Here is a 17,921-nt window from a genome sequence, read left to right as displayed (position 1 = left end):
TTACATTATGGTATCAGAGCAGTTCGTTCCTGTAGAGCCTGAGGGATGGACTGACTATGCTTCTGTGCATTCTCTGTATGTGTGTTATGTGCTATTAGTATATCTGCTCGATATAATTGGCATAAACGTTCATGAGCATGCATTTGGGACTTTGAAGCACTAGACTTCCGATATTGAGACTGATCAACTTAATATCGATTGTTGGGTGTGTATAGGAACCAGATGGCGCCTCGTGGACGCGGTAGAGGTAGTGCGAGAGGTCGTACGAATGCTCGTGCACCGGAGAATAACCCTAATGACCCGGTGAACTTTATGGCTGCGTTGGAGAACATGGCTGCTGCTATGCAAGCCACTGCTGAGGCTCTTGGTCAACAGATGAACAACCATGGTAATGATGGAGGTGGAGTTCAGGGCCCGATGACCTTGGCAAACTTTTTGAAGGTTAATCCGCCTAAGTTCAAGGGAACTACTAGCCCGACTGAGGCTGATACATGGTTTCAGGCTATAGAGCGAGCATTACAAGCACAAGTGGTACCTGAAGGACAGCGTGTCGAGTTTGCCACTTATATGCTCACCGGTGAGGCGTCGCATTGGTGGCAAGGTATCCGACGTCTTCTGCAGCAGGGTGATGACTATATCACCTGGAATGTCTTTCAAGAAGAGTTCTATAAGAAGTACTTTCCGACTTCTGCTAGGACGGCTAAGGAACTTGAATTGTTACAACTGAAGCAGGGTACTATGTCCATATCAGAGTATACTGACAAGTTTGAGGAGCTGTTCAGGTTCTCTCGTATGTGCCAAGGGACTCCGGTGGAATATGAGGAATGGAAGTGTGTTAAGTATGAAGGAGGACTCCGGAGTGATATCTTCAGTTCAGTGGGACCAATGGAGATTAGGACTTTCTCCGAATTAGTGAACAAGTGTAGGGTTGCTGAGGAGTGTGTAAAAAGGGCAACCGCTGAGAAAGGAAGTCACAAAGGATCATTCCCACAGAACCGAGGGAAGAGCTTTGCACCTAGGGGTCCGTCTTTCAAGAGGGGAAGCTCATTTAGGAGGCCCAACAACAACAACAACTCCCAAGGAAAGAAGTTTGGGAAGCAGCCTCAGAATGATCAAGCTTGTACTAGGTGTGGAAGTCACCATCCGGGAGCACCATGCAAGGCCGGATGGGGTTTGTGCTACAATTGTAGAAAGGCGGGGCATAAAGCCGCCAACTGTCCGGAAAAGCAGAAACAAGGTGCTGGGAAGGCACAACAGACTGGACGGGTGTTCACCACTTCAGCTGTAGGAGCTGAGGGATCTGAGACACTCATTCGAGGTAACTGTGAATTAGCTGGTCAAACTTTAAATGCTTTATTTGATTCGGGAGCATCACATTCATTCATTACATTTGAGAAAGCCCATGAGTTAGGGTTGAAGATTGTAACTTTAGGTTATGATCTAAGGGTGTACAATGCTACCCATGAAGCCACGGTAACTAGGCTAGGATGCCCGGAAGTTTCCTTTAGGTTCAAGCAGCGTGATTTTGTTCATAATTTAGTCTGCTTGCCGATGGTCGGTCTTGATCTTATCTTGGGATTGGACTGGTTATCTATGAACCATGTTCTGCTTGATTGTTCTACAAAGTCGGTGTACTTTATGCCGGAAGATACAGAAGGGCCGGTCGTGGTGAATAATTATTACTTGAACTCGATGATGGTGAACTGTTCTAGAATCGAATGTCAGGGTATCATGTTGTTAACCGCGGGCGTTTCGGGAGATGATCAAAGGTTGGAACAGATTCCGGTTGTGTGTGAGTTTCCGGAAGTGTTTCCCGATGATATTGATGAGTTTCCACCTAACCGAGAGGTTGAGTTTGCTATTGAGTTGGATCCCGGGGCGGGACCAATCTCAAGTGCTCCTTATAGGATGTCACCGTTGGAGATGAACGAGCTAAAGTCTCAGTTAGAGGATTTATTGGGAAAGAATTTTATACGACCAAGTGTTTCTCCGTGGGGTGCTCCAGTGTTACTGGTGAAGAAGAAGGATGGGAGTATGCGGCTCTGTGTGGATTACAGGCAGTTGAACAAGGTTACAATAAAGAATAAGTACCCATTGCCGAGAATTGATGATCTCATGGATCAGTTGCAAGGAGCTGGAGTTTTCTCCAAGATCGATTTGCGATCCGGTTATCACCAGATAAGGGTGAGGGGTGAGGATATCCCTAAGACCGCTTTCAGGACTCATTATGGTCATTACGAGTACACTGTAATGTCCTTTGGGTTGACGAACGCTCCTGCGGTATTCATGGATTACATGAATAGAGTCTTCCGTCCGTTTCTGGATAAATTCGTTGTTGTCTTCATTGATGACATACTGATTTATTCCAAGACTGAAGAAGAGCATGCGGAACACTTGAGGACCGTGTTGCAGATTCTAAAGGAGAAGAAACTTTATGCAAAACTGTCTAAGTGTGAATTTTGGAAGAGTGAGGTGAAGTTTTTGGGGCATGTGGTGAGTAAGAAGGGAATAGCCGTAGATCCAACTAAGGTGGAGGCTGTGATGGATTGGAAGCAACCAACCACCGTAACAGAGATAAGGAGTTTTCTGGGTTTAGCTGGCTATTACAGAAGGTTTATCAAGGGCTTTTCACAGATAGCGTTACCAATGACGAAGTTAACCCGAAAAGACACTCCGTTTGTTTGGACTCCTGAATGCGAGGAGAGCTTTCAGACATTGAAGAAAAGGTTGACCACTGCACCTGTGTTAGTGTTACCCGAGCCGAACGAGCCTTGTGAGGTGTATTGTGATGCCTCATTAAAGGGTCTAGGGTGCGTGCTGATGCAGCATCATAATGTGGTGGCGTATGCCTCACGACAGTTGAGACCTCATGAAGTTAATTATCCTACACACGATTTGGAACTCGCTGCGGTTGTGTTTGCCTTGAAGGTGTGGAGGCATTATCTCTATGGGGTTAAGTTCCAAGTTTTCTCTGATCATAAGAGCTTGAAGTACCTCTTTGATCAGAAAGAGCTTAATATGAGGCAGAGAAGGTGGATGGAATTGTTGAAGGACTACGACTTTGAATTGCATTACCATCCGGGAAAGGCGAATGTAGTGGCGGATGCATTAAGTCGGAAGTCGTTATGTGCAGCTTGGATGATGCTCCAAGAGGAGAAGTTGCTCAAGGGATTCGAGAGTCTGAAAATTGGTACTCAAGAAGTATCCGGAACCTTGTGTTTGAGCCGATTAGAAATCTCAAGTGACTTTAAGTCCGAACTCCTGAAGGCTCATCAAAATGATGAAGCGTTATGGAAAGTGTTACCGGCCATTGAGCAAGGAAAACAGTGGAGAGTGTCGGAAGAAAAAGATGGGTTATAGAGATTCAAGAGTAGGATTATTGTGCCGGATGTTGGCACTTTGAGGCAAGATATTTTGAAGGAGGCACACAAAAGCGGATTCTCCATTCACCCGGGAAGTACTAAGATGTACCATGATTTAAAGGTGATGTTTTGGTGGCCGGGTATGAAGAATGATGTGGCGGAGTATGTTTCAAAGTGCTTAACTTGTCAAAAGGTAAAGATTGAACATCAAAAGCCCGCCGGTATGTTGCAACCTCTAGAGATTCCACAATGAAAGTGGGAAAGTATTGCAATGGACTTTGTGTCAGGATTGCCAAGGACTAGGGCTGGTTTTGATGCTATTTGGGTGATTGTGGACCGATTGACGAAGTCAGCTCACTTTTTGCCCATTCGTATGAATTACACCTTTGAGGAGCTAGCACGGTTATACATAAAGGAGATTGTGAGACTTCATGGTGTACCTGCTACTATAATCTCTGATAGAGATCCTCGTTTTACTTCAAGGTTTTGGGGTGCATTTCAGAAAGCTTTTGGAAACCGATTAAGCTTGAGCACGGCTTACCATCCTCAAACAGATGGTCAATCTGAGAGGACAATCCAAACACTAGAGGATATGTTGAGAGCTTGTGTTTTGGACCAACCGGCGAGTTGGGATCGGTATATGCCATTGGTGGAGTTTGCATACAATAATAGTTATCATGCGAGCATCGGAATGGCTCCGTATGAGGCCTTGTATGGGAGGAAATGTCAATCTCCGCTATGTTGGTATGAAGCTGGAGAGAAAAGCTTGTTGGGGCCGGAAATGATAGCGGAGACTACTGAACAAGTCAAGAAAATCCGTGACAGGATGCTTACGGCACAGAGTCGTCAAAAGAGTTACGCCGATCAAAGGCGAAAGCCCTTAGAATTTGAGGAAGGAGACCATGTTTTCCTTAAGGTTACTCCAACCACGGGGGTAGGTAGGGCGATTAAAGCAAAGAAGTTGAATCCTCGATACATTGGTCCATTTCAGATCCTGGAGAGGATTGGACCGGTGGCGTATCGGATGGCTCTACCACCTCATCTTTCGAACCTGCACGACGTGTTTCACGTGTCGCAGCTTCGGAAGTACACCCCTGATGCTAGCCATGTGTTGGAACCCGAATCGGTTCAATTAAGGGAAGATTTGACGCTTCCAGTGGCTCCAGTCAGAATTGATGATACTAGTATTAAACGGTTGCGTGGAAAAGATGTTTCATTAGTCAAAGTGGCTTGGAGTCGAGGCGGTGTTGAGGAACACACTTGGGAACTTGAGTCGGAGATGCGAACGGATTATCCGCATTTATTCTCAGGTAATTGCATTTGAATTTTGTGGGCAAAATTCCCAATTAGGTGGGTAGAATGTAAAACCCGGTTAATTAACGGCTAATTAACCCATAAATGAGAATTTATTCTAGAAAGCCTAAAATGTGATTTTTATGGCTAAATGTGATAGAGGAGACTGAGACGAGAATTTTGGTACCAATTTTATAGAATTCGGACCAAGATTGGACCGAACGAGCCAAACCGGGCCAACCGGACCCAAAGTGGGCCCTTGGCCCAACATAACTTAACCAAAACCCTAGTTTTCAGCACTCTCTCTCCTCATTTGTTACACACACAAGCTGAAATTAGAGAGAAAGGGAGGAAGAACACACTCTCAAGTTCTCTCCCTTGGTTGATCTTCAAACCATCATAACTTTTGATCTAGAGCTCCGATTGCCGCCCCGTTTGCGGCCACGCGTTCACCGCGGAGAGCTCTACAAAACCCATATAATCAATCTTGAGGTAAGCCACGTGTTGTTGTTCGAAATCTCAGCCCTTATTTTCGAGTTTCATGGGTGAAATGTTGAGATTTTGGGTTCTTTGATGTTATAGGACCAAACTCTCTTGAAGGAGAAGGTTAATCTTGTCTCCTTGGACCTTAGGTGTGGTAAAATTCTCAACCCTAGTGTATTTTGTTGTTTTATGATGCTTGGGTTTTGAGATGTTGTGTATGGGTATGATGGTTGTGGCTTAGGTTGTGTATGTGTGGATATTGGAGCTTGATTGGTGATTTTGAAAAGCTTGGAAAGGGTTTGGTGGTGAAAAATCTGTTCTTGGAGGTATTGAGGCCTTGAGAGCTTGTGGATATTTGGTTTGGAAGTGCTCCGGTGGAGCTTGGGAAAATCGGCTAAGGTATGGTTTCGGTTTCCCGTATCTAATATGTAATGTGGTAGGAAATACTTAGGCTAGAGGCCCTAAGATAGGCATTGAATGGTTGATGTTGTTAAATGATTGAGATATATGATGTGGTCATATATGTGATGATGATTATTGATGCCTTAATGGTATGATGTATGAGAAGTATGCATGTTGTGATATATGCTTGATGATTGGTTATGGTTAAATTGTGGGTTGAACCATGTTGATGGTGAATATGATATTGATTATGTATAATGATGGTTATTTGGAATTGGTGTTGTTGAAAATTGGCATGAGGAATAGTATATGATATGTCAATATGTTTGGGTTTGAGCCACTTGGGTGAAGTGGGGTAAAATGATGAGATAGTGATTTTGGTAAATTGTGATAATGTGTCAATGTGTGAGTTGAGGAGGCTTGACGTTGAATTTGACACATTTTGATTGATTTCAAAGAAAAGGGGATGAAATTGGCATGTTTTGATTGATTTTGAAAAGAGTTGAAAATGGTTTGTTTTGAAAATGGCATATTGTGGTTTTGTATGAAAATATGGTTTTTGGGCATACTTTGACGGGACATGACTTGGACTACGGATCCGTTTTGTACCAAATCTGTTTAGAAATGAAATTGGATCCGGGATGTCCATACCGTTTGAAGAACGGGTGAAAAATGATTTAAAATGAGGAAGTTATGTCCGTTGGAAGATTGGGGTGTAAATCTGTGAAATTCTGCAGCTTTTAACTTAGAAAATTTTTAGCAGAATGACCCCTTGCGCATGGGCGCACCTGGCGCGTACGCGCCGATCTTCCGAAAAATGCCATCCACGCGTACGCGTGATGTGCGCGGGCGCGCCGATTGTGCTGCACCCAATGCCCAGCCATTTTCAAGAGAGTTATGCCAGAACTGTGCCGGTGTTGTGCCTGGGGCACGAGAACACCCGCGCGTACGCGTGGTTGACGCGTGCGCGTCGATTGGCAAAGTTGTAATCCACGCGTTAGCGTGCATGACGCTTGCGCGTCGATGAGTTTTTGAGGCCATCCACGCGTGCGCGTGGAGTACGCGTACGCGTGGCCCTGTTTTCATCCCAAAGTTGATTTTTGAGTTTTAAAAGCCAAATCTCATACTTTTAAGCCTCCGATCTCACCATTTATGTCTTAAATCATTATGGCATGCCTAGCTATTAAAAAGGGGCTAGTGAATGAGTTAACTTGCGGGTGAAGCAAGGGAAATATGAATGATCAATGAGGATCAAGATGATTATGTGAGATGCGGAGGATGGTGGTGGAAGTGCTTGTTATGCCATGGGCCGAAAGGCTGTAATTGTTAATGAAATGGCTGGTTATGGATTTAACCGTGATCCGGAATAGCTGTGTATGCTATGAATATTGGCTGGTTATGGATTTAACCGTGAGCCGGAATAGCTGTGTATGCTATGAATATTGGCTGGTTCTGGACTGAACCGTGAGCTGGATGGCTGATATGGATGTTGATCCATGGATGAGGATTCATGCATGTTTATGCTGAATTATTGATAATTGTGATTTGCACTTCCACTATCTGAGATACGAGTTTCCCTGGGTAGTAGCAGTGGCTAGCCACCATGTGCTCCAGGTTGAGACTTGATACTCTGGTGACCCCATGTCGTAAGTGTGGTCGGGCACTGTGAAAGACCCGGATGAGCTCGCCCACGAAATATTCACCAGTGAGGGTGATGGATATGGATCATGTTTATGATCAAGTTTATAACGAGTATAACTCGAGTTGGGGATGCGCGACAGAGGGACAGTCCAATGGTTAGCGACCAGGACTTGTCGGGTTGGCTCTATAACCGACAAGATGATATCATTAGCCACTAGGGACAGGCATTCATCATATGCATACTATATGAATTGTTCGAGATTGCCTATTTGACTGCATATTACTTGCTAATTGTCTAAATGCCTTAACTGCTCCTATTTGTATATTCTTTGTCTGATATAACTGTGTTGCTATAATATACTCCTGCTGGTGGTTGGGAGGTTTGAAGGAATTGGAAGGGAAAGTATTAGTTAGACTGAAGAATCTTTAGTCAGATGCCCTTATATGGTTTAGCTTGTTTATAAGCTTTGATATTATCTGGAGGGAGTTCTAGGATTGCCTTTGGCTTTCCTCTATTATTATGTATTATATATGTGGAAGCTGTTACCATGCTGGGGACCTCTGGTTCTCACCCATGCGGATTTTGTGGTTTTCAGATGCAGGACGCGAGGTTTCCCGCTGAGGCATGCTGGAGACTTCTAGATTTGCGAAGATTCCTTGTGCTTGGGGACTATGTTTTGGTTTATATGTTTTGCTTAGATACTCTTATCTCCATTAAATAATACAAACTGTGATGACTCCTCTTATGGGAGATTTTGGAGAATAGGTTTATGTATTTGTGTCCCTTTTGGTTTCCTTTGGGGTTTTCATTATTTTATCATATGTATATATTACTATGCTCGGACCGGTTATCTTCGCAGCCGGATCTTGAGTCTTGATATTCCTGTTTTTGACACTCCTTTGTATATATATAATCTCGCGTTGGTTATCCTTGTTCGTTACGTTATCGATCGGAGTGATGCGCTTTTGAGTTGCGGTTTTTGTTTACCCCTTTTTCTACAAAGGCTCCTAGTTATAATCAATCATTCATACTACTATACGTACTAAATTTTTATTTTAGAGGTCGTAATACCTTGCCATCTCTGAATTATGACTTAAGCATAAGACTCTGTATGGTAGGGTGTTACACGGACAGCTCCTCCCTGTAAAACCCGGTTAATTAACGGCTAATTAACCCATAAATGAGAATTTATTCTAGAAAGCCTAAAATGTGATTTTTATGGCTAAATGTGATAGAGGAGACTGAGACGAGAATTTTGGTACCAATTTTATAGAATTCGGACCAAGATTGGACCGAACGGGCCAAACCGGGCCAACCGGACCCAAAGTGGGCCCTTGGCCCAACATAACTTAACCAAAACCCTAGTTTTCAGCACTCTCTCTCCTCATTTGTTACACACACAAGCTGAAATTAGAGAGAAAGGGAGGAAGAACACACTCTCAAGTTCTCTCCCTTGGTTGATCTTCAAACCATCATAACTTTTGATCTAGAGCTCCGATTGCCGCCCCGTTTGCGGCCACGCGTTCACCGCGGAGAGCTCTACAAAACCCATATAATCAATCTTGAGGTAAGACACGTGTTGCTGTTCGAAATCTCAGCTCTTATTTTCGAGTTTCATGGGTGAAATGTTGAGATTTTGGGTTCTTTGATGTTATAGGACCAAACTCTCTTGAAGGAGAAGGTTAATCTTGTCTCCTTGGACCTTAGGTGTGGTAAGATTCTCAACCCTAGTGTATTTTGTTGTTTTATGATGCTTGGGTTTTGAGATGTTGTGTATGGGTATGATGGTTGTGGCTTAGGTTGTGTATGTGTGGATATTGGAGCTTGATTGGTGATTTTGAAAAGCTTGGAAAGGGTTTGGTGGTGAAAAATCTGTTCTTGGAGGTATTGAGGCCTTGAGAGCTTGTGGATATTTGGTTTGGAAGTGCTCCGGTGGAGCTTGGAAAAATCGGCTAAGGTATGGTTTCGGTTTCCCGTATCTAATATGTAATGTGGTAGGAAATACTTAGGCTAGAGGCCCTAAGATAGGCATTGAATGGTTGATGTTGTTAAATGATTGAGATATATGATGTGGTCATATATGTGATGATGATTATTGATGCCTTAATGGTATGATGTATGAGAAGTATGCATGTTGTGATATATGCTTGATGATTGGTTATGGTTGAATTGTGGGTTGAACCATGTTGATGGTGAATATGATATTGATTATGTATAATGATGGTTATTTGGAATTGGTGTTGTTGAAAATTGGCATGAGGAATAGTATATGATATGTCAATATGTTTGGGTTTGAGCCACTTGGGTGAAGTGGGGTAAAATGATGAGATAGTGATTTTGGTAAATTGTGATAATGTGTCAATGTGTGAGTTGAGGAGGCTTGACGTTGAATTTGACACATTTTGATTGATTTCAAAGAAAAGGGGATGAAATTGGCATGTTTTGATTGATTTTGAAAAGAGTTGAAAATGGTTTGTTTTGAAAATGGCATATTGTGGTTTTGTATGAAAATATGGTTTTTGGGCATACTTTGACGGGACATGACTTGGACTACGGATCTCCGTTTTGTACCAAATCTGTTTAGAAATGAAATTGGATCCGGGATGTCCATACCGTTTGAAGAACGGGTGAAAAATGATTTAAAATGAGGAAGTTATGTCCGTTGGAAGATTGGGGTGTAAATCTGTGAAATTCTGCAGCTTTTAACTTAGAAAATTTTTAGCAGAATGACCCCTTGCGCGTGGGCGCACCTGGCGCGTACGCGCCGATCTTCCGAAAAATGCCATCCACGCGTACGCGTGATGTGCGCGGGCGCGCCGATTGTGCTGCACCCAATGCCCAGCCATTTTCCAGAGAGTTATGCCAGAACTGTGCCGGTGTTGTGCCTGGGGCACGAGAACACCCGCGCGTACGCGTGGTTGACGCGTGCGCGTCGATTGGCAGATTTTGAATCCACGCGTTAGCGTGCATAACGCTTGCGCGTCGATAAGTTTTTAAGGCTATCCACGTGTGCGCGTGGAGTGCGCGTACGCGTGGCCCTGTTTTCATCCCAAAGTTGATTTTTGAGTTTTAAAAGCCAAATCTCATACTTCTAAGCCTCCGATCTCACCATTTATGTCTTAAATCATTATGACATGCCTAGCTATTAGAAAGGGGCTAGTGAATGAGGTAACTTGCGAGTGAAGCAAGGGAAAAATGAATGATCAATGAAGATCAAGATGATTATGTTAGATGCGGAGGATGGTGGTGGAAGTGCTTGTTATGCCATGGGCCGAAAGGCTGTAATTGTTAATGAAATGGCTGGTTATGGATTTAACCGTGAGCCGGAATAGCTGTGTATGCTATGAATATTGGCTGGTTATGGATTTAACCATGAGCCGAATGGCTGATATGGATGTTGATCCATGGATGAGAATTCATGCATGTTTATGCTGAATTATTGATAATTGTGATTTGCACTTCCACTATCTGAGATACGAGTTTCCCTGGTGATGAGCGGATAATTTGTATGCTTTTTGGCATTATTTTTAGTATGTTTTTAGTAGTTTTAGTTGAGTTTTTATTATATTTTTATTAGTTTTTAGTTAAAATTCACTTTTCTGGACTTTACTATGAGTTTGTGTGTTTTTCTGTGATTTCAGGTATTTTCTGGCTGAAATTGAGGGTCCTGAGCAAGAATCTGATCCAGAGACTGAAAAGGACTGCAGATGCTGTTGGATTCTGACCTCCCTGCACTCGAAGTGGATTTTCTGGAGCTACAGAAGCCCAATTGGCGCGCTCTCAACGGCGTTGGAAAGTAGACATCCTGGGCTTTCCAGCAATATATAATAGTCCATACTTTGCCCAAGATTTGATGGCCCAAACCGGCGTTCAAAGTCACCTACAGAAATCCCAGCGTTAAACGTCGGAACTGGCACCTAAATGGGAGTTAAACGCCCAAACTGGCACCAAAATGGGAGTTAAACGCCAAGAAGAGTCTCTACACGAAAATTACTTCATTGCTCAGCCCAAGCACACACCAAGTGGGCCCGGAAGTGGATTTTTATGTCATTTACTCACCTTTGTACACCTTAGGCTACTAGTTTTCTATATATAGAACCTTTTACTATTGTATTTTAATCTTTGGATCTTTTGGGAAATCTTTTGATCATGTTTTTATGATTGAACCCTCTTTGGGGAGGCTGGCCATTCGGCCATGCCTAGACCTTATTCTTATGTATTTTCAACGGTGGAGTTTCTACACACCATAGATTAAGGTGTGGAGCTCTGCTGTACCTCGAGTATTAATGCAATTACTATTGTTCTTCCATTCAAATTCCACTTGTTCTTTATCCAAGATATCACTTGTTCTTCAACATGATGAAGGTGATGATTGACGCCCATCACCATTCTCACTCATGAACAAGGTGACTGACAACCATTCTTGTTCTACACGCATCCGAGGCTTAGTGAATATCTCTTAGATTTCTGATTGCATGATGCATGGTTGATCGCCTGACAACCGAGTGCTCGCCTGACAAACGAGCCAGCCATTCCGTGAGATCAGAGTCTTCGTGGTATAGGCAAGAACTGATGGCAGCATTCAAGAGAATCCGGAAGGTCTAACCTTGTCTGTGGTATTCTGAGTAGGATTCAATGATTGAATGACTGTGACGTGCTTCAAACCTGTAACCTACTGGGCGTTAGTGACAGACGCAAAAGAGTTATTCTATTCCGGTAGGGGAGGGAACCAAACCGGTGATTGGCAGCACTGTGACAGAGTGTGTGCATTAGCTTTCACTGCGCGGATGGGAGGTAGCTGCTGACAACAGTGAGACCCTATACGAGCTTGCCATGGAAAGGAGTAAGAAAGGATTGGATGAAGGCTGTAGGAAAGCAGAGAGACGGAAGGGAAGGCATCTTCATACACTTATCTGAAGCTCATACACCAATGATATACATAAGTATCACTATCTTTATCTTCTATGTTATTTTCGTTCATCACCATATATATCTGAGTTTGCCTGACTAAGATTTACAAGATGATCATAGCTTGCTTCATTACTAACAATCTCCGTGGGATCGACCCTTACTCACGTAAGGTTTATTACTTGGACGACCCAGTGCACTTGCTGGTTAGTTGTGCGAAGTTGTGTAATGCCATGGTATTGAGCGCACCAAGTTTTTGGAGCCATTACCAGGGACTATGAGAGTTGTGAAAAAGTATAGTTCACAATTTCGCGCACCAAGTTTTTGGCGCCGTTGCCGGGGATTGTTCTAGTTTTGAGCAAGCCTTTGGTAACATCAGAGCCAAGATCCGGCAACAACATCAAATTTTTGGTGTTATTGCCCGGGATTGTTCAGGCTGGACAACTGACGGTTCATCTTGTTGCTTAGATTAGGTATTTTTTTTTCGAAATTCTTGAAGATGAATTCTAGAGTTTCATGATGATTTGTTGAAATCTGGCTGGCTGAGAAGCCATGTCTAATCTGATTGGACCGAGGTTTCAACTTATCACCACAAGAGCTTGTTGATTTCGTATCAATCTTGCTTTTGGAGCAGTGATTTGCTAAGGCTTGGCTGACCTTTGGTCATGTCTAGTGTTTTGGACCGAAGCTTTCCTTGAAAGCTTGGCTGGCTGTGAAGCCATGTCTAATTCCTGGACCGGAGTCTTAGACTAGCATTGCACTGATTCCTGGAATTCTCATTAAGAATTTTGATACCTTTTTCCACTTAATTTTCGAAAAAAATACAAAAAAATTTGCAAAATCATAAAAATCCAAAAATATTTCTTGTTTGAGTCTAGTGTCTCATCTTAAGTTTAGTGTCAATTGCATGCATTCATTCATGTATCTTAAGGATCCTCAAGTAATTCTTGATGATTTTTGTGTTCTAATCTTTGAATTCTATTGACTTGAAGTATTTTGTGGGTCTCATATGCATTCTCATATTGTTAGTGTCAGTAGTACACAAACTGCTAAGTTTGGTGTCTTGCATGCATTGTTATTTGATTCTTGTTGCATTTTGATTATTAAAAATCCAAAAATATTTTTAAATTTGTGTCTTTTCAAGTCAATGATACAAGGAATTGAAGATTTAGAACATACTGCAGAGGAATTATACAGAAAAAGCTGAGCATTCAAAAATGCCCAGTGAAGAAGGCAGACTGGCGTTTAAACGCCAGCCAGGGCACCTGGTTGGGCGTTTAACGCCCAAAGAGGTAGCATTTTGGGCGTTAAACGCCAGAATGTATACCATTCTGGGCGTTTAACGCCAGGATGGTGCCAGGGGGAAGATTTTGTTTTCAAAATCAATTTTTTTCAAGTTTTCAAAGTTTTTCAAAATCAAATCTTTTTCAAATCATATCTTTTCAATCAAAATGTTTTCAAAATCAATTTCTTTCCTTTTTCAAAGATGCTTACTAACAATTAATGATTTGATTGAACATTTTTTGCCTTTTCTATTAAGGAAGGTTTTATGTTTGAATCATATCTTTTCTTGTTAGGCAAGTCATTAGTTTTTAAAATCAAATCTTTTCAAATTATTTTCAATTCATATCTTTTCAAATTGTTTTCAAATCATATCTTTTAAAATTGTTTTTAAATCATATCTTTTAAAATTGTTTTCAAATCATATCTTTTCAATCATATCCTTTTAAAACCATAACTTTTCAATCAATTTTTTTCAATCATATCTTTTTCAAAATAGTTTTCAATCAAATCTTTTTAATTTCTAATTTCAAAATCTTTTTCAAAAATCACTTGATTTCTTTTTCACTTTGAATTTTCGAAAATTATCAATCAAATTTTCAAAATGTTTTCAAAATCTTTTGATTGAATTTTCGAAAATTCTCTTCCCTCCTTCCCACATCCTTCTATTTATGGAGTACTACTCCTTCTAAATGCACAATTCGAACCTTATCTAATTAAAGTTCGAATTCTCCTTCTCCTTCTTCTTTCTATTTCTCTTTTCCTCTGACATTTCAAGGAATCTCTATACTGTGACATAGAGGATTCCACATTCTCTTTTTCTCTTCTCTTTCTTATGAGCAGAAGCAGAGACAAAGGCATTCTTGTTGAAACTGACCCTGAACCTGAGAGAACCTTGAAGCGAAAGCTAAGAGAGGCCAAAGCACAACTCTCTTTAGAGGACTTGACCGAATTCTTCAAGGAAGAAGACATGGCAGCCGAAAACAACAACAATGCCAACAATGCAAGGAAGGTGCTGGGTGACTTTACTGCACCTACTCCTGATTTCTATGGGAGAAGCATCTCTATCCCTGCCATTGGAGCAAACAACTTTGAGCTAAAGCCTCAATTAGTTTCTCTAATGCAACAGAATTGCAAGTTCCATGGACTTCCAATGGAAGATCCTCATCAGTTTTTAGCTGAATTCTTGCAAATCTATGACACAGTCAAGACTAATGGGGTTAACCCTGAAGTCTATAGACTGATGCTATTCCCTTTTGCTGTAAGAGACAGAGCTAGAATATGGTTGGATTCTCAACCTAAGGAAAGCCTGGACTCTTGGGAAAAGCTAGTCAATGCCTTCTTGGCAAAGTTCTTTCCACCACAAAGATGGAGTAAGCTTAGAGTGGAAGTCCAAACCTTCAGACAGAAGGATGGAGAATCCCTCTATGAAGCTTGGGAAAGATACAAACAATTAATCAGAAGATGTCCTTCAGACATGCTTTCTGAATGGAGCATCATAGGTATTTTCTATGATGGTCTCTCTGAACTATCCAAGATGTCCTTGGATAGCTCTGCAGGAGGATCTCTTCATCTGAAGAAGACGCCTGCAGAAGCTCAGGAACTGATTGAAATGGTTGCAAATAACCAACTCATGTACACTTCTGAAAGGAATCCTGTGAACAATGGGACTAATCAGAAGAAAGGAGTTCTTGAGATTGACACTCTGAATGCCATATTGGCTCAGAATAAAATATTGACTCAACAAGTCAATTTGATCTCTCAAAGTCTGTCTGGAATGCAAAATGCACCAAACAGTACTAAGAATGCTTCATCTGAGGAAGAAGCTTATGATCCTGAGAACCCTTCAATGGAAGAGGTGAATTACCTAGGAGAACCCTATGGAAACACCTACAATTCTTCATGGAGAAATCACCCAAATTTCTCATGGAAGAATCAAGAGAGACCCCAACAAGGTTTCAATAACAATAATGGTGGAAGAAACAGGTTTAACAATGGTAAGCCTTTTCCATCATCTTCTCAGCAACAGACAGAGAGTTCTAAGCAGAGTACTTCTGACTTAGCAACAATGGTCTCTGATCTAATAAAGACCACTCAAAGTTTCATGAATGAAACAAGGTCCTCCATTAGGAATTTGGAAGGACAAGTGGGTCAGCTGAGTAAGAAAGTTACTGAACTCCCTCCTAGTACTCTCCCAAGTAATACAGAAGAAAATCTAAAAGGAGAGTGCAAAGCCATAACCATGGCCGAATATGGAGAGGAAAGAGAGGAGGTGGACGCCACTGAGGAAGACCTCAATGGGCGTGCACCAATCTCCTCTGAGTTCCCCAATGAGGAACCATGGGAATCTGAGGCTCAAATTGAGACCATAGAGATTCCATTGGACTTACTTCTGCCATTCATGAGCTTTGATGAGTATTCCTCCTCTGAAGAGGATGAGTATGTCACTGAAGAGCAAGTTGCTAAATACCTTGGAGCAATCATGAAGCTAAATGACAAGTTATTTGGAAATGAGACTTGGGAAGATGAACCTCCCTTGCTCACCAAAGAACTGGATGACTTGTCTAGGCATAAACTGCCCCAAAAGAGGCAGGATCCTGGGAAGTTTTCTATACCTTGTACCATAGGCACCATGACCTTCAAGAAGGCCTTGTGTGACTTAGGGTCAAGTGTGAACCTCATGCCCCTCTCTGTAATGGAGAAATTAGGGATCTTTGAGGTGCAAGCTGCAAGAATCTCATTAGAGATGGCAGACAATTCAAGAAAACAAGCTCATGGACTTGTAGAGAATGTTTTGGTGAAGATTGAAGACCATTACATCCCTACTGACTTCATAGTCCTAGAGACTGGGAAGTGCATGGATGAATCCATCATCCTTGGCAGACCCTTCCTAGCCACAGCAAAGGCTGTGATTGATGTTGATAGAGGAGAGTTGATCATTCAAGTGAATGAAGAATCTTTGGTGTTTAAGGCCCAAGGACATCCCTCTATCATCATGGAGAGGAAGCATGAAGAGCTTCTCTCAAAACAGAGCCAAGCAGAGCCCCCACAGTCAAACTCTAAGTTTGGTGTTGGGAGGCCACAACCAAACTCTAAGTTTGGTGTTGAACCCCCACATTCAAACTCTAAGTTTGGTGTTGGGAGGTTCCAACATGGTTCTGAGTGTTTCTGAGGCTCCATGGGAGTCCTCTGTCAAGCTAATGACATTAAAGAAGCGCTTGTTGGGAGGCAACCCAATGTTTTATAGTTAACTATTTTCTTTTGTTATTTTATCTTTTTTGTAGGTTGATGATCATAAGAAGTCACAAAATCAATGAAAAAAGCAAAAACAGAATGAAAAACAGGAAGAAAAATAGCACACCCTGGAGGAAGATGCTGCTGGCGTTCAAACGCCAGTAAGCCTAGCAGTTGGGCGTTTAACGCCCAGTCTGGCACCATTCTGGGCGTTTAACGCCAGAAAGGGGCACCAGACTGGCGTTAAACGCCAGGAAGGGGCAAGAACCTGGCGTTAAACGCCAGAAATGGGCACCAGCCCGGCGTTTAACGCCAGAATTGGCTCAAAACGTGGATTTTGATGCTATTTGGTGCAGGGATGACTTTTCCTTGACACCTAAGGATCTGTGGACCCCGCAGGATCCCCACCAACCCCACCACCCTCTCTTCTACTTCACCCATTCACCAATCACCTCAATACCTCCTCACCACTCACATCCATCTCCTCCAATTCTTCTTCTTCTACTCACTTCTTTCTTCTTTTGCTCGAGGACGAGCAAACCTTTTAAGTTTGGTGTGGTAAAAGCATTGCTTTTTGTTTTTCCATAACCATTTATGGCATCCAAAGCCGGTTCAACTGAGAAGGCATGACCTCAAGCCCATCACTAAGAAGAAGATGGAGCAAACAAGAGACCCCTCTCATCAAGAGACCCCTGAGATACCTCAAGGGATGCACTCTCCTCCACAAGACTACTGGGAGCAAATTAACACCTCCCTAGGAGAATTAAGTTCCAACATGGGACAACTAAGGGTGGAGCACCAAGAACATGCCATCCTCCTCCATGAAAAGATCAAAGAATCATAAGAGAGGAGCAACAAAGACAAGGAAGAGACATTGAGGAGCTCAAGCACTCCATAGGATCTTCAAGAAGAAGAAAGAGCCGCCATCACTAAGGTGGACCCGTTCTTTAATCTCCTTGTTCTTTATTCTTCTGTTTTTCGAAAATTATGCTTTATGTTTATCCATATTTGTGTCTTATGATCATTAGTGTCTTAGTGTCTATGCCTTAAATCTATGAATATGAATCCATCACCTTTCTTAAATGAAAACTGTTTTTATCACAAAAGAACAAGAAGTACAGGATTTCAAATTCATCTTTAAAACTAGCTTAATTAGTTTGATGTGGTGGCAATATTTTTTGTCCTCTGAATGTATGCTTAAACAGTGCATATGTCTTTTGAATTTGTGGTTCATGAATGTTAAAATTGTTGGCTCTTGAAAGAATGATGAAAAAGGAGACATGTTACTGAGGATCTGAAAAATCATAAAAATGATT

At 42.1% G+C, this 17,921-nt stretch overlaps 1 non-coding gene across 1 annotated transcript; it reads right to left on the bottom strand.

Annotated features, from left to right (window-relative positions):
- Nucleotides 1-14,746: 14,746 nt before the first annotated feature.
- LOC130952968 (small nucleolar RNA R71) lies at nt 14,747-14,854 on the bottom strand. The gene has a single exon (XR_009075141.1). It is a non-coding gene; the product is annotated as a small nucleolar RNA R71 (small nucleolar RNA).
- Between the last annotated feature and the right edge of the window lie 3,067 nt (nt 14,855-17,921).

The sequence above is a fragment of the Arachis stenosperma genome, chromosome 9 (assembly GCF_014773155.1).
Source record: "Arachis stenosperma cultivar V10309 chromosome 9, arast.V10309.gnm1.PFL2, whole genome shotgun sequence".
Classification (NCBI taxonomy): domain Eukaryota; kingdom Viridiplantae; phylum Streptophyta; class Magnoliopsida; order Fabales; family Fabaceae; genus Arachis; species Arachis stenosperma.
This window is presented reverse-complemented; position numbering and strand designations above follow the sequence as displayed.